Source organism: Pleurodeles waltl, chromosome 12 (genome assembly GCF_031143425.1).
Source record: "Pleurodeles waltl isolate 20211129_DDA chromosome 12, aPleWal1.hap1.20221129, whole genome shotgun sequence".
Taxonomy (NCBI): Eukaryota; Metazoa; Chordata; class Amphibia; order Caudata; family Salamandridae; genus Pleurodeles; species Pleurodeles waltl.
The window spans coordinates 629,702,888-629,720,893 of record NC_090451.1 but is presented as its reverse complement, the minus strand read 5'-3'; the positions used below and the strand labels follow the sequence as shown (position 1 = coordinate 629,720,893).

The following is an 18,006-nucleotide window of genomic DNA, read 5'->3' as shown; positions in this document are numbered from 1 at the left end:
ACCTAAGGAAACCTATCAAATCTGTGCATTTTTGAAAAACTAGACACCTAGAAGAATCCAAGCTGGGGTGACTTGTGGGGCTCTCACCAGGTTCTGTTACCCAGAATCCTTTAAAAAACCTCAAAATCAGGCCAAAAAAAACACTTTTTCCTCTCATTTTGGTGACAGAAAGTTCTGGAATCTGAGAGTAGCCCCAAATTTCCTTCCACCCAGTGTTCCCCTAAGTCTCCCGATAAAAATGGTACCTCACTTGTGTGAGTAGACCTAGCGCCCGTGACAGGAAATGCCCCAAAACACAATGTAGACACATCACATTCTCCCAAAGAAAACAGACTTGTTTTTTGCAAAGTGCCTAGCTGTAGATTTGGCCTCTAGCTCAGCTGGTACCTAGGGAAACCTACCAACCCTGTGCATTTTTGAAAACTAGACACCTAGGGGAATCCAAGATGGGGTGACTTGTGGGTCTCTCACCAGGTTCTGTTACCCAGAATCCTTTGCAAACCTCAAAATCAGGCCCAAACAAAACCACTTTTTCCTCATATTTTGGTGACAGAAAGTTCTGGAATCTGAGAGGAGCCACAAATTTCCTTCCACCCATCGTTTCCCCAAGTCTCCAGATAAAAATGGTACCTCACTTGTGTGGTTAGGCCTAGCGCTCACAACAGGAAATGCCCGAAAACACAAGGTGGAAACATCACATTCTCCAAAAGAAAACAGACCTGTATTTTGGAAAGTGCCTAGCCGTGGATTTTGGCCTCTAGCTCAGTCGGCACCTAGGGAAACCTACCAAACCTGCACATTTTTTAAAACTAGACCCAAGGGGAATCTAAGATGGGGTGACCTGTGGGGCTCTGACCACGTTCTGTTACCCAGAATTCTTTGCAAACCTCAAAATTTAGCCAAAAAAACACTTTTTCCTCACATTTTGGTGACCGAAAGTTCTGGAATCTGAGAGGAGCCACAAATTTCCTTACACCCAGCATTCCCCCAAATCTCCTGATAAAAATGGTACCTCACTTGTGTGGGTAGGCCTAGTGCCCGCAACAGGAAATGCCCCAAAACACAACGTGGACACATCACATTCTCCCAAAGAAAACAGACCTGTTTTTTACAAAGTGCCTAGCTGCTGATTTTGGCCTATAGCTCAGCCGGCACCTAGGGAAACCTACCAAACCTGTGCATTTTTTAACACTAGACACTTAGGGGAATCCCAAATTTCCACCCAGCGTTCCCCCAAGTCTCCAGATAACTATAGTACCTCACTTGTGTGGTTAGGCCTAGTGCCTGCGAAAGGAAATGCCCCAAAACGCTATGTGGACAAATCAAAATGATCAAATATTAACTACACGTTTTTGCGGGGGGAACCTGCGTTTTAGGTCCTGGGCTCAGCAGCCATATAGGGAAACCTACCAAACTCCATCATTTCTGAAAACTAGACACCAGAGGGAATCCAGGGAGGTGTGACTTGCGTGGATCCCCTAATGTTTTCTTAGCCAGAATCCTCAGCAAACCTCAAATTTAGCTAAGAAAAAATCACATTTTCTCCCACATTTCTATGTGGGATCACTGCACCGGGACAAATTTCCTACCACCCAACGTTCCCCTCAGCCTCCCGGTAAAAATGATACCTCACTTATGTACGTTGGCCAAGTTCCTGTGACAGGGGAAGAGCAAAAAACATGTTGAAATTGAGGGGGAACCACAGCGGGTCCAAAAGGGCAGTTTGAAAAAAAAATTTTTGGGTTGACAAGGGCAGCAGAAATTTTATCAGTATCGATGAGACAATGCTGGGTGGTAGGAACTGTGTGGAGTCCTGCAGATTCCGGAAGGTTCCATCACAAAAATGAGGGAAAAATGTGTGATTTCCAGCAAAGTTGGAGGTTTTCAGGGCATTGTGGGTAAGAAAATGGTGTGGGGAGCATATGAAGCACACCACCCTGGAATCACCCAGATATTTAGTTTTCAGATGTGTCTAGGTCTTGTGGATTTTTCTACATGGCAGCGTCCCAAAGTCCAAAAAGTGCAGACCTCACCATTCGAAGTGGGACGATTTTGAGAGTTAGCCAAGCTCTCATGGCCCAAATGTAAAACCAAAACCCAAAATAATCAAATGTCCTTTTGCTTGCTTGCCATAGGATAAGATGTTTTAGTATGCAGTTGGGGTGGGGGCATAACCAGGCCTATACTGTTTGGTAGCCACCACCCCACTATTTTATATATTTTTTTAATTCCCTGGCATCTAGTATGCCTTCTCACCCCACCGGGAGTGGCTCTGGGTTAATTGCCCCATCTGCCCACCGGTGGGCAGAACAACTTTGGCCCTTATTTTGGGAAAAACCCTTACCTGGTCTCTGCCGGGCTTTCTGCTCCCCTTGGGGCAGATGGGCCTTCCAAAAATAGGCCAATCAGCCCCCAAGGGGGAGGGGCAGTAATGACCTAAAATAAATTTGCCCCCCTGGGGAACGACCCTTGCCTAAGGGGTCGCTAACCCCTTCGCACAAAAAATGGACGCAAAAAAAATATATCCCTGCTGTCTAGGAGTTTCTGCTCCCAGGGGGGACAGAAAAGGCCTAAAAATATTTTGTCCCCCTGGGGAGCGGCCCCTTTGGCAATGGGCCAATATATATATATCATAAAACATATATAAACATAAATAAAAAACAAAATTCCTTGGTGTCTAGTGTTTCTGCCCCCTTGATTGGCTTTATAAAAATAGGCAGATCTGCCCCCAAGGGGGGCAGAAATGCCCTATAAGTAAATTTGCCCCCAAGGGAGCGACCCTTGCCTAAGGGGTTGCTCCCCACATACAAAAAAAAACCATATATATCCCTGGTGTCTAGCGGTGTCTGCCCCCTCCCCAGGGGGGCAGACCCGCCTAATTATAATAGGCTGATCTGAATGGCCTAAAAATAAATTGCCATCTGGGGAGTGGCCCTTGCCCAAGGTGCCACTCCACTTATTCAATTATCAAAAAAAAAAAAAATCCCTGTTGTCTAGTGGGCATTTCTGCTGCCCGATCACATCGCAATCGGCCTGCAGAAATGCTGAGAAAGACATAAATCTCGGCCCCTCCAGTGATCGGAGGAGCAATGCAAAAGCATTTCTCCTCCGATCGGCGCTGGAAGCTGAGCTTCTAGCGCAGAGGGGCAGGCCTCTGAAGAGGTCAGCATGCAATCGCGCACTGGCGTCATCAGACGCCACAGGGGGTCAGGAGAGGGGGCGGGGAGGAAGGGGAAGCGATTCCCATTCCATCCCTGCTCAGGTGAGGGGGGTTCCAGGACTTTTGTCTAGTGGCAGTTTTGATGCCATAAAGTAGCTCAGAAGGTTTATATGCCTACTGCAAAGATCAAATCTGTATTTTATGTGAATAGCTGAGTGAATTAGTAAAGCCAGCCATTACCTGCACTATAATATAAATTAAATGTATGTGCGAGGGAGTCTATGGAGAGATGAAGGGCACTTTTGCTGGGTGGTAGTGAGGGAATCCGAGGAGGAGGTCATGGGAGTGGGAGCACCAATAATGATTGTTGGACTGGGCACTAGAGGCGCTAAAGACTGTGACGATTGGTATGTGACAAGGTGAAGTAAGTGTGTCTTTTTTTCAGTGTCCTGAGAGAATGTCTGATTGAGGGAAGAAGCGAAGGTAAGGTGACCTCTACTGTTGCACTTATAGACACACCCAGTAGCAATTTTGCGACTGTCTACGCAGGCTAGTGTTTTAGAGCAACAGTTTAGCAAGTAGCAGAGATGGCATCTCGGTGGATAACTGCTGATCAAGCCCAAACTTGGGTTATAGAGGACAGCTCTGACATAGGATCAGAGACTGAGGCAGCAGATACCGAGACAGCATCTGAGGGATTAGGACAGTGGAGCAGACTCAGGGAGTGATTTTTCAGTCGGAGAAGTCCCATTCGATAATTCCTCTTTCAGGGATTCTGAAGGAGGTGATGAGGACAGACCTGCTGTCCCTTCGCCGGCACAGACTGTGCAGCGGGACAATAGCTGGTTAGCCCAACCCATAGAGTAGGTGCATGCAACGGCAAGCACAGAGAGAGTGCTCTCTTGGGAGCTCCCCAAATTAGTTCAGCCCCAAATTCCACCACCCAAATTGTATTGTGGATACATCAACATTATCACAAAACAACCTGTCTTTGTAAGGCAGGCACCTGCGTTTTGGGTCCTGGGCTCGGCGGCCAAATAGGGAAACCTACCAAACCCAGACATTTCTGGAAACTAGACACCGGGGGGGGGATAGGGAGTACCCAAATCCTCCCTAAGCACCCAAAATCCTCAACCGCGACTCTTGCAGCTAGCAAGGCTTGTTTGCGGTCTTTCTGCGTGGAAACAACTCTGCATCCCCCAGCACACCGTGGGACATCTTCTGACCAAAGGAGAAGTTCCTGGCACCTTCCGTTGTTGCAGAATCTTCGGCTTCTTCCACCCGGAGGCAGCCCTTTTGGACCTTCATCCGGGGTTTAGTGGGCTCCTGCCCCCCCTGGACACTTGTGTGACTCTTGGACTCGGTCCCCTTCCTTTACAGGTCCTCAGGTCCAGTAATCCGACTTCAGTGCTTTGCAGTCAGTTGTTGTCCTTGCAGAATCTCCTATCTTGACTCTACTGTCTTTCTGGGGTAGTAGGGTAACTTTACTCCTACTTTTCAGGGTCTTGGGGGTATCTTGGACACCCTTAGTGTTTTCTTACACTCCCAGCAACCCTCTACACACTACACTAGGTCTGGGGTCCATTTGTGGTTCGCATTCCACTTTTGGAGTATATGGTTTGTGTTGCCCCTAGGCCTATTTCTCCCTATTGAATTCTATTGTGGTCTACAGTGTTTGCACTACTTTTCTAACTGTTACTTACCTGATTGTGGTTTGTGTGTATATATTTTGTGTATATTACTTACCTCCTAAGGGAGTCTATCCTCTGAGATACTTTTGGCATATAGGCGGTCATTCCAACCGCGGCGGGCGGCGGATCGCCGCCCGCCAAGCGGTTCCTGCCGAATGACCACTCCGCGGTCAAAAGACCGCGGCGGCCATTCCGGCTTTCCTGCTGGCCCGGCGGGCGACTGCCATAAGGCCGCCCGCCGGCCCAGCGGGAAAACCCCTGCAACAATGAAGCCGGCTCCGAATGGAGCCGGCGGAGTTGTAGGGGTGCGACGGGTGCAGTGGCACCTGTCGCAATTTTCACTGTCTGCATAGCAGACAGTGAAAATCTTTGTGGGGCCCTGTTAGGGGGCCCCTGCACTGCCCATGCCAGTGGCATGGGCAGTGCAGGGGCCCCCAGGGGCCCCACGACACCCGTTCCCGCCATCCTGTTCCTGGCGGTAAACACCGCCAGAAACAGGGTGGCGGGAAGGGGGTCAGAATCCTCATGGAGGCGCTGCAAGCAGCGCCGGCATGGAGGATTCCCTGGGCTAGGGGATAACCGGCGGGAAACCGCTGGTTCCCCTTTTCTGACCGCGGCTTTACCGCCGTGGTCAGAATCGCCCGGGAAGCACCGCCAGCCTGTTGGCAGTGCTTCCGCTGCCCTCCGCCCTGGCGGTCATGGACCGCCAGGGTCAGAATGACCCCCATAGTCACTAAAATAAAGTACCTTTATTTTTAGTAACTCCGAGTATTGTGTTTTCTTATGATATAGTGCTATATGATATAAGTGGTATAGTAGGAGCTTTGCATGTCTCCTAGTTCAGCCTAAGCTGCTCTGCTACAGCTTCCTCTATCAGCCTAAGCTGCTAGAACACCTCTATTCTACTAATAAGGGATAACTGGGCCTGGCACAAGGTGTAAGTACCACAAGGTACCCACTATAAGCCAGGCCAGCCTCCTACAGTGCACCATTTTAATTCTTGTCCCCTGAGGATAGAAAGCATGTTTGGTTCACTAATGATTCATTGAAATACGTGGGTACTAAAAGACATTGGAAAGAAGTGTCATACAGTCCAGTTACTGAAAAGTTGTTGCATACCACAGGAGAAGGAAAAAGTAGCCAATATGCAGAGTTGTACGCTGTGTGTGTGGTTCTAAAGCAAACGCTTCCTGAGACTAGTCACTTTCACACTGATTCTTGGTTCACTACCAATGGATTAGCCATCTGGCTTTCCACAAGGCATGCACATAACTGGTTCATTCATTCAAAGGAGGTGCGTGGGAAAGAGTTGTGGCAGGATATTTGGGAAATGTTAAAACAGAGTAAAGTCATAAATGCTCATTGTCCAATTGACACATTAGAACACTGGTTCAATTCCCTTGCAGACGTCAAAGACAAAAGTTCAGAGGCAGAAGTGTCAACCCAGAATTCTGACTTGGTGGGGATGGCTAAGTGGGCGCACCAGAAATGTGGACATCTGGGAGAAAAAGCCACTTACAGGTGGGCAGAGATTAGAGGGATGCACATTCCTCTAGATTTGATAAAAACTGTAATTCTGTAATGTCCTATTTGTCAGCACACACAACAGAGATCTGTCCCACAAACAGTTAAAGATCAGTTGAGGAGAGGAAAGTTACCAGGACAGATATGGCAAATTGATTACATTGGACCACTACTGATTAATAGAGGGTGTCAATACGCCTGTACTGCAGTGGACACTTATTCTGGATTCTTGATTGCTGTCCCTTGCAAACGTATCTCTCAGCACAATACTATCAGAACTCTGTACTTGCTAATGTTATACTATGGAGTACCACTCCAGATCCAGAGTGACACAGGGTCACACTTCAAAGGTAATTTGGTACAGGACTACTGTTCTCAGCACAAAATTAAGTGGATATATCATATTCCTTATTATCCACAGGCCTCAGGACTGACTGAGAGAACGCATGGTTCACTGAAAGCTCAATTGCGAAAATTATCTGATGGAACTTTGAAAAACTGGAGAGAACATTTAAATGAAGCACACCAGATTCTGAACAATAGACCAGTAACAAACACTGAAACACCTTTGCTTTGCAGATACAACCACATGTGGCCACCGATACCATCACATACTGGGAAATAAAACCTGGAGCGTTAGCTCCTTACAGAGCTACACCTGAATCTGCAGGTCTTGACTTACATGCTTTACAAGCTTACAGACTAAAACCCCTAGACATAGCGTTGTGTGAAACAGGTGTTGGAATACAGATTCCCCTAGAGCATTTTGGATTGATTGCTCCCAGGTCTGTGTTGGCCCTTAAAGTTATTCAGGTTTTAGGGGGAGTGATTGATGCAGATTACCAACCAGAAATCAAAGTTATTCAGTTAAATAGTGGAGAAGTGGACTTATTTATTCAAATTGGAGACAGAATTGCCCAACTTGTCATAAGTGCAGTGTATGGAGGTTTGGTAAGGAAGGGGACTGGGGCGTGGCCTGACCGCCGGGCAAGATGGGCGTCACTATGTGAGGCTCTGCCTGGCCCGGGGCCGTTTATCCGTACATTTCCCCATCTGACGGTGCTGGCGGGTGCGAGCCTAGTGCACCCTGCTAGGAGGAGCCCCTGGGCTGCTTTTAGGCGGCTCGGGAGCGGCGGTGCGGCCGGAGCAGCCGTGGAGAGACGCGGGCGGGCCTGCTGACGGCCGCGCCCGCGCGCGCAAGGCGCAGAGCGGGCGAGCGGAGGCCCGCGACTACATCTGGAGGTGCGTGGCCGAGAGCGGAGCTGCGCCTGGGGGCTATTCGGCGACGTAGTCGAGTCGCGGCCCTGCGGCGCGCTCGATCGCGGTGGCGCTGTCGCGGAGAGGGCACCGCTGGGCCCCGTGATTCATCTGATTCATACAAGCTGCCGTGGGGGAGCCTCTCAGGGGGATACTTGAAGTTCGCAGCTGCTCTCCCTTGGCTTCGGGGGAGGTACCACCCGGAATACTTAGGCGGGGCACCCTGGGGACCGCTAATCGAGGACACGAGGCGGTACCCGGTTGAGGGCGGTGAAGGCTGTGATCGGGGGGCCCGAGGAGGGTGAACGAGCGGCGACTATCCGGTTGGACAATGTGGGCTGAGCGGGCTTGAAGGAACTGGCTGATGCTCTGGTGCCCTGCTATTTGATGACCTCAGCTGTTGGTGTTGGTCCTACGGTGAGTTCTGCGCTAGCTGGAGGGGCCCCTGGATTTTGGGCACCCTGGTGACTGGTTCTAATTGCTTGGTCACGGCCAGAGGTGTTGGTGCACAGTGGAACAATGGGCAAGGCTGATCAGCGCCAGGCCAAACTTACCTTTGAAGGGGGGAAAAAAAAGAACGCTGCTGCCAGCTCCCAGCCCTGTGAGGAGACGAATGGAGAGGATGGCCCTGGGGCATCGGTGAGGTCCATGTTCTTGGACCTCAAGACCAGCTTGGCTGGCATTGACGCCAAGCTGGATCACGTAACTGTGCAACTCGATCACATCAGGGCAAGTGTAGACGATCACAACTCCAGGTTTGAGGTCCTGGAGTCACGCACATCTGAGATAGAGGACGCACGCCAGGGTGACAGGGATCAGATTGCACGAATGGAGCGAATTCTTGAAGTCATACGCAACAAGAACGAGGACTTGGAGGCAAGATCCCGCCGTAATAACATTCGCATTGTGGGACTGCCAGAGGCGACCGAGATGGGGCGAATGGAAGACTTCATAGAGCAGATGCTATCTGATCTGTTCGCTGGTGAGCTCTCCCGGATGTTAGTGGTTGAGAGAGCTCACAGGTCTTCGAGGCCCAACCCCCAATTATCACGCGTCTGCTGAACTACCGTGATCGTGACGCTGTGCTTCGTCTGGCAAGGGAGAGACGTCCGTTGCTTTATAAGAACTCCGAAATAAAAAAATTCCCAGATTACACTCTCGGTGTGCAGACCCAGAGGCGTGCTTTTCTGCCGGTTAAGCGACTGTTGAATCAAGCGGGAGTAAGCTTTACCCTGCTATACCCTGCTAGGCTGAGGGTGCGTCACGAGGGTAAGATGCTCCATTTTACGGATCTGAAACAGGCGACCAAATTCGCTCGGCAGTTGCCTAAGAGACGGGAGACTGCGGAGCGCCGGGGCCGTGGTGATGACGCCGCCGTTCTGAGTGACAATGACTAATAAGCTCCGATCGACCTGATACTCATTGCTGGAGCCGCTTGGGTGCGTTGGCTTGCTCCTTGCCTGGATCCGTCCGCCTGATGACTTGTAGTTAGCCCACGGGCCCCTCTCTCCCGGTGTCTGCTGGGCAGAGAGGTACCAGGCCGGTTACAGCCCCTAGGATGAGTCCTGTTATTCACTGTTTTTGTCCTCGAGGAGGGCTTTGGGGTCAAGATGGGTGGGTCACTCGTTGGGTCCGATTGGGGGGCCTGAGTGGGTGGGGGGTATCTCACATGTTCGTGGGGTATTGTTTCTTTTTCTTTGTATGAAAGTTTTATTTGATCCATTGCTAAATCTATGGCAGGTGGTGGTAGATCTTTGTGTGCAATGCTGGCTGATTGCTGACCGGGCTGAGGGGTGAGGAAATGTCTGTGGTTAGATGTTTGACTTGGAACGTGCGAGGGCTTAATGATAGAAGGAAAGCTCGACTTGTGGCTGCATATGTTAAGAGACATGCAATTGATGTCTGTATGCTTCAGGAGACACACTTGGTGAAGTCCACAATATGCAGGCTAAGAACTGCACTGCTCCACATACTCGGGTTATTCCTGTGGAGTTGCAATTCTTCTTCGTAAGGGTCTGCAGTGGCGCACGAAGAAGGTCCTGGTAGACCCAAACGGCAGATACGTACTGATGAGTGGTATGCTACTAGACAAAGCGTGTCGCCTAGTTGCTGTGTATGGGCCGAATGTTGATGATCCAGGATTCTTCTTGGAGCTGTGGCGTCTGGTGGAGTCGCTGGGGCCGGGTGCTGTGCTCTGGGGGGGAGATTTTAATGTAGTGCTAGATGCTAAGATGGATAGGGAGAGCTTGGCCAGGATACAGCATGTTGCGGCGGCTAAAGCCTTGGAAGGTGTGATGCGAGATGGTGCGCTGGTGGACTTGTGGCGACAGTGGCACAGAGAGGCGAGGGAAGGTACATGTTTGAACTATGTACACGGAAGCTGGTCTCGAATTGATCGCTGGCTGGGTACCAGGGATATATTGGCCTGGACTAGAGCGGTCGACCATCTCCCTCGTACGTTGTCGGATCACTCGCCGGTATGTCTGGAATTGGAGATGCCGACTGAATTTGGTAGGTCGGTTATGTGGCAGCTGCCTAAGGGGGCGCTTCGAGATGCGGCCTTCCGAGAGGAATTGCGTGAGGCGATTAAACTGTATTTTGCCGAGAACCAGGGATCGATTGGGTCCCCAGGTACTCTTTGGGAGGCATTTAAAGTTGTTATCAGAGGGGTCTGTCTCTCGAAACAGCATGGTATAGTTAAAACTCTAAGGAGAGAGCTGGCTGAAATTGAGTCGCAGCTTGCTGAGTTGGAAAGGCGACTGGCATCCCACTGGTCCAGTGATGTTCTGGCGGAGATTAGTCGAGAGGTATCGCTGTATGAGGAGATCTCCCTTAGGGAAATTTTCTTCCTCAGGAGGGAGGCCCGCGCACGCCAGTATGGGGAGGGCGAAAGGGCTGGACGTGCGCTGGCAGCGTTACTTCGCAAACCTTGGGCCAGTGATTATGTCTCCGAGGTCATGGATGGTGAGGGTGGGAGCGTGTCAGGACCGGGTGGAGTTATGCAGGTGTTTACCAAGTTTTACACGAGGCTTTATGCGGCTCCGGCGGGCGCTAGCGCGACTGATGCACAGGTGATCTTCGAGGATATTGCGCTAGTATGGTTCGATGAGGTGCACAGGAAATACTTAGACGAACCATTCTCAGTAGAAGAGGTGGCTGCGGCCATACGTGGCCTGCCTGGAGAGAAGTCCCCTGGGGTGGACGGCCTGTCCCCCGCATTCTATAAAGAGTATGTGGATATTTTAGCTCCCCGGCTGTTGGCGGTATATTCAGAAGCCCTGGAGACTGGGTCGCTACAGGCCTCGCTCCGGGAGGCTTTGATAGTGACGATCCTGAAACCTGGAAAGGACCCGACTCGATGTGATTCGTATCGTCCGCTTTCCATGATAAATATTGACAACAAAATCCTAGCAAAAATGATCGCAGCAAGAGTGCAACCTCTCCTCCCTAGATTAGTGCTACCGGATCAGTCGGGTTTTGTCCCGGGAAGGTCTACGGGCCACAACTTGCGCACCTTTTTTGCGGTGGCGGGTACACTGGTAGAGGATGACAATGCAGCAGCTGTTTTTCTGGACGCAGCTAAAGCGTTCGATTCCTTGACATGGGACTATATGTTCGCTCTGTTGGGTAGGGTGGGACTTAGCACGCGCTTCCTTCGCTGGATTAAACTATTGTATACGTTGCCCACTGCTAGATTGCGCATTAATGGGAACGTGTCTGCTGCGTTTCTGATTGTGCGCGGCACGCGCCAGGGATGCCCGTTGTCCTCTCTCCTTTTTGCCGCGGCGATGGAACCCTGGGCGGCCCGGCTTCGACAGAAATATAACGATAGAGGATTGCAATTCCGGCAGCGTCCTATCCTGATATCTCTGTACGCTGATGATATTGCATTATATGTACGAAATCCTGACCAAAATCTGGATATACTGCTAGATGAGATTGTGCGCTTTGGTACCTATTCAGGTATTACTATTAATTGGTCTAAATCTGTGGTGCTGCCTCTGACTCCCAGGGCGTCGCGGTATGACTCTCGATACCCTCTGGTGTGGGCAGATGGCCCGGTGCAGTACCTGGGCGTACAGCTGAGTTGCGCTGTGGAGGAGCTGTGGCGGGCTAACTATGGCGCTGCTCTGGCGTGGTTGGAGAGGAAGGTTGAGGCTTGGAGGGCCCTTCCGTTATCAATGATAGGGCGTATTGCTATTGCAAAGATGGTGGTCCTACCGAAGTTTTTGTATTTATTTTTTAATCTTCCTCTCCCGCTCCCGAAAGGCTACTTAAAACGTCTGCGCTCGGCACTGATCTGTCTGGTATGGGCGGGCCGACGCGCACGTAGTTCATGGGAGAGGTTGACGCTGCCGTTTGAACTGGGTGGGCTCGCTGCGCCAGATATGGAATTATACTATCTTTGTGCTCAGGCGTATTTTGCGTATTACTGGCTTAACCCTATCCGTTATTTGCCGCACATGGCACCTGAGAGCGACTCTGTATGGCCGGATGACCTGTCGCGGGCATTTGGTAGATGTGTCCCGTCCCGGGCGCGGGGGATTGATACGGTGGCATGCACGATGCGGGCGTGGGGTATGTTGATGCGGCGGTCCGGGGTTGCGGTTCCGTTCGCTCCTTCTCTGCCAGTCCTGGCGATAGCCGATGGACAGTTGTACCGAGACGGTGGAGTACGTGGGTTTCTCCGAGATGCCGGTCTGACCGAGATGAAAGATTGGATGGCGGAGGGTCGCCTGCTTGAAGTATCTGAGGTGCTGGCTGATCGCGAGTGCACGGCGCTTCAGCGTATGTATGCTATCCGAGTCCGTTCTTTTTTGCAAAATCGCCTGGGTGGTTCGGCGGAGACACATGTGGAGTTCCGTGCGCTGGAGGTTCTTTGCTGTGCGCAGTCGCCTAATAGGCTGGTCACCAAACTATATAACTGTATGCAGGAGCAGAGGAATAATCTCCGAGAACCGTCTAGGCTCGCGTGGGAGGCGGACCTGGGAGTGCCCATCCCGGAGGCCCTGTGGCGTGACTGCTGTGCGCATATGAGAGCGTTGACACCAAATTATAGATTTAGATTGCTGCACTTTAAATTTTTGCACAGACTATATTACTCTCCAGCATGGTTGCACTCCTTGGGGTTGCGTGAGGATGCGCGCTGTGTACGCTGTTGGGCACTGGGAGCTGTTTTTTTTAATTTGGCATGGGAGTGTGCGGATGTTTACGCCTTCTGGGTGGCAGTTTTTAATGCAATCTCTGAAATGGTCGGAATAGAGATACCTGCCAATCCTAGAACCACGCTGCTTGGGTGCGTGGAGGATCTTCAGGTAACGCATAGGCGTTTGGTGGGCCTGCTATTGCTGCTGGCCAAGTGTAGAGTGGCCATGTGTTGGGGTGGGACGAGAGTGCTGCGCTGTTCTGAATGGTTAAGCGATGCTGCTTTTTGTCATGATCAGCTCATGGTCTACTGGAGCTTGATGCCTGAAGGGTCTAGACCCAAAGATATATGGGCCCCGTTGAATAACTTCTTAGCGGCCCAAGTCGAGTGAGTGAAATAACCGAAGAGGCCCGGACTGTGTTGTTACCCCCCTCTGTCTGCTGGCATCCTCGCCAGAAAGGTGAATGATTGCTGACCCCTGGCTATATGCCCTACCTGCCTCTTTTGTTTGTATCGGCTGTTGTCCCCTTCTTCTGCGGTATGATACTGCCACTACACCACTACCAGAAGCTGCCCTGTAGTGGTCTGGTACGGATTCTGTCATCAATAATGGATTGAGTAGTTTAGAGGGGCAAATTGGATTGCAGCGATTAATGTGTGCCTATCTGATCTCTCCTACACGACATGTATGCTGATATTGCGGATTATGGCAATTTTCTTTTGTTATGATGCTATGAAGGGACTGTTGTTTTCTTCTGTATGTTAATAAGATAAAATCAATATAAAAAAAAAAAAAAAAAAAAAAGGAAGGGGACTGCCCCAGCCCTTCTGACAGTGCAAGGAAAGGTAAGTTCAGCAGATAAAAACCTCAGTGCTAAGATGTGGGTTGAATCCCCAAATGGCACTCCGGAATCTGCAGAAATTAAAGCAAAGGGCCCCAATAACGCCCTGCTGATTATAAAACAAGGAATGGAAAAAGAAGAGCACATTTCTGATGACAAATGTTTTTTGCAAGAAACGTCATACTTGATTCTTTTACAGATCCTACTACGACTTGCCACTGACCATGAGTGTGCTGTGTGGTCTCCCTTCGGGCGTTTGCATGTCGGGTCAGGGGAGGGACCGCACCCCCAACCTAAACCTCATTGATAACCTTTGTGCAACGCTACTGCTGCTTTTAAAGTACAAAACCTATGGATCTAGTTAGCACTAATTGTGCGTCGCCGATTCAAGTTCTACATGGGAACAATACAGAGTACCATAGATGTTCTGTCAACTTGTTTGATTACATTCAACTAAGTAATGGCTTGTTATCATCTGATGACTGCTGCCAGTCTCATTAAGCAAAATTGCCAGTTAGCTGGCTGTTTTCGTGTGAAAACCTGACTTTCACTTATATTCCAGCAAACCTTTCAGGTGGACCATGCACCTTTACCTGATTAGAACTCATGATGTTTTCATGTAATTCTACACCAACTTGCTATCCTAGAGACACTATTCAATCAGTTATTATCCCAATCAGAATAAATAAGCTTCAGTCTTTTCATTGTAGGTGTGTCTGATTTAAAAGTTTATAAGAGCAATATGTTAATCCACTTCTATTGCTTTCTAGTGTTTGCTTTTATCATTGAATTATGTTGCTCTATTATAATGCAAACCTGATTTGCTTATGATGTTTTCTTTTTTTTAAATAAGAGAAAAAGTACACAAAGTCATTGGTCAGAGGGTAGAGATGTAGTAAAAGTGGATGTGTTTGACCACTGACTTTGTGTTTCACCACTGTACATATTAGTTGTTCAGTGTTCACCAGTTGCAGATTACATTTTGTATTCAGTTTAGCTGCCTATTGGCTTTATCGTGGTGTTAGACATTGCAATTGAGACATTGCGGATGAGCTCTGTTTTTCCACATGGTAAACTAAGCTTGTTTCTTTGTATTTCTCTCACTGAACACGAACAGTCCCTGATAATAAAGTACTTTTTTTTTGTTTTCTCCAGTACAGGGAAAGGCGCAGCTTTGGAAGGAAAGCCTTGAAATGCTGGCCAGTTTTCAACGATTTTCTTCCAACTCCGACCTACAGTAGCCAGCATGTTTGAATATTTCCATCTGAGGGGGAGGGCCTTTCAGATGGCTTTTTCCATGGTTGTTTAAGCTATAAAAGAGGTGGCCCTGCTCAGTATCGAGGTAATTTCTGAGACCTTGGTCAGAATTGGACGTCAAATGCCTGACACTTTCCTGGGAGGGTGAGGATCTCTTTCTTGCAGTTGAACAAGGGTCGTCTTCTTGCTGGCACGAGAAAGATGAAGAGCTTGGCAGGCCCTACGGTGATTAATTTTTACTTTATCCTTTGCTTTGCAATTATGCTAGTCACATATATTTGCTGTGTACATTGCAGTTGAGAATCATTTTGATATATTTTCCTTTCATTGCTGTGACTATTTTTAAACTAATCTCCTTCATTTTTTAGGAACCTCGTGGTGAAGTAATAATAAATGTCTTCTTAAAACTAAGAAGTGCATTCCAGAGATTTTTGTCAACTCGGTCATTAGTGAAAGCAAAACAGGGCTCTAGGCCTACCAACACAAGTGAGGTACAATTTTTATCAGGAGACATAGGGTAATGCTGGGTGGAAGAAAGTTTGTGGCTTCTCTCAAATTCGAGAACTTTCCACCAACGAAATGTGAGGAAAAACTGTTTTTTGCCAGATTTTGAGGTTTGCAAAGGGCTCTGGGTAACAGAGCCTGGGGAGAGCCCCACAAAACACTCCATTCTGAATTCCCTAGGTGTCTAGTTTCCAAAAATATGTAGGTTTGCTAGGTTTCCCTAGGTGCCGGCTGAGCTAGAGGCCAAAATCCACACCTAAGCACTTTGCAAAAAACAGGTTTGTATTTCTTTGGGAAAATGTGATGTGTCCAAATTGTGTTTTGGGGTATTTCCTGCTGCGGGCACTAGGCCTACCCACACAAGTGAGGTACCATTTTTATCAGGACACTTGAGGGAATGCGGGGTGGAAGGAAGTATGTGGCTCTGCTCCGCTTCCAGAACTTTGCAGCACCGACATCTGAAGGAAAATAGTTTTTTTCCCCCATTTTGAGGTTTTCAAAGGATTCTGAGTAACAGAACCTGGTGAGAGCCCCACAAGTCATCTCATCCTCAATTCTCCTAGGTTTCTAGTTTTGAAAAATGCTCAGGTTTGGTAGGTTTCCCTACATGCCGGCTGAGCTAGAGGCCAAAATCCACAGCTAGGCACTTTCCAAAAAATACGTCAGATTTCAATGTAAAAATGTAATGTGTCCATGTTGCGTTTCCTGTTGCGGGCAGTAGGCCTAACCACCTAAGTGAGGTACCATTTTTATGGGGAGACTTGGAGGAACACAGAATAGCAGAACAAGTGTTATTGCCCCTTGTCTTTCTCTACATTTTTTCCTTCCAAATGTAAGACAGTGTGTAAAAAAGAAGTCTATTTGAGAAATAGCTTGTAATTCACATGCTGGTATGGAGATGTGGAAATAACCACTGCTTCTCAACACCTTATTTTGTGCCCATTTTGGAAATACAAAGGTTTCCTTGATACATATTTTTCACTCTTCATATTTCACCAAATGAATTGCTGTATACCCGGTATACAATAAAAACCCAGTGCAAGGGTTTTTAATGAACCTATAAGCCCTATATCCCCGCAACCAGAACAGTCCAGCAGACGTGCTGATATATTGCTTTAAAAAAATCTGCAATAGCTAGAAAAATTTATAGAAGAAAACGTGGACAGAAGTTGCTCTTTTTTTTCCTCAATTTCAATATTTTTTTATATTTTAGCTGTTACTTTCTGTAGGAAAACCTTGAAGGATCTACAGAAATGACCCCTTGCTGGATTCAGAATTTTGTCTACTTTTCAGAAATGGTTAGCTGGCCGGGATCCAGCACTGGTTTCACACTTATTTCTGTCCCTAACTGGAAGGAGGCTGAAAGCACATAAAATAGTAAAAGTGGGGTATGTCCCAGTAAAATGCCAAAATTGTGTTGAAAAATATGGTTTCCTGATTCACGTCTGCCTGTTCCTGAAAGGTCGGAAGATGGTGATTTTAGCACAACAAACCCTTAGTTGATGCCAGTTTCAGGGCAAAAAAACACATGCTATCTTTTGCAGCCCTTTTTCCCCATTTTTCTGAAAAAAAACACAACAAAATTTTAGCTGTATTTTGGCTAATTGCTTGGTCTCCTCCGGGGGAACCCACAAACTCTGGGTACCTTTACAATCCCCAGGATATTTGGAGACAAAAAACGCTAATTTGGCGTGGATACCTTATGTGGACAAAATGTTAGGAATGCCTAAGCACGAACTACCCCAAGCAGCCAAAAAAGAGCTCAGCACTAGGGGTGAGGTGTGGGGGAGGGCGGGGGCAGCATCTAAGGGGTTAATGGGGACATCAGCAGGTTCATGCCCATAGATTGTACCAATTGAGTTGCAAGACAGACATCCAGTGCACACTTGAAGAGGCACCAAATACAGTGGAACACAGGCTGTAAACAGTAGAACCATACTGCCCAAAAAGACAAAGAGCAGTTGTCCTTTAGTTCCTCCCAAAATGGCACACCAAAGTACTGTATCAAGCGAGCACGATGCAACTGGTGGTGCGGTAGTTCCATCACCATTTTGCTTTGAGACAGGAGATCCATTAAAGTGCAGCAAAAGTAGAATTAAAATACCACCAATGAGGAATAACACAAGTTGTATGTCTCCAAATACAGTTGAAAACAAAGAGTGTATAAAAGACGCAATCACTCCGAAAACAGTCTGGAAAGTAAACCTAGACCCAACCACTTTATAAAAGTGTGCAACACTTGTGGTGTTAGACACAATAAAAATGTGACTCAAAAGTTCAACAAAGTGTTGAGGAAAGTTGGTATTTAACTGAAATTCTTTTAGCCCCCAATCCTCCTCTGAGGGGGAGGTGGAGCAGAAAGCCCATTAGTCTCCAGGGACATTTAAAAGATTTATAGTGGTGGGAACAGCCTACCATGGGTATGCCTTCACTCCAATAAAATATGCTGACAGCCTTTCTGCAGCCCGGGGGAGTAGGAGGGGGTGATTATGCCCAATCCCACGAGAACACCAGGGACATAAAAAAATATAGGGTTAGGTGCTGCCACTTATGAATATTGCCATGCCCCCACCGCACTAAAAGAATATGCTTGCAGACTTTTCTTCTCCCCTTACAGGAGGGCAG

At 48.4% G+C, this 18,006-nt stretch overlaps 1 long non-coding RNA gene across 1 annotated transcript in view; it reads right to left on the bottom strand.

Moving 5' to 3' along the window:
- Positions 1-18,006, bottom strand: part of LOC138267646 (uncharacterized) — a 198,931-nt gene that overhangs the window by 919 nt on the left and 180,006 nt on the right. The window lies entirely within an intron of this gene.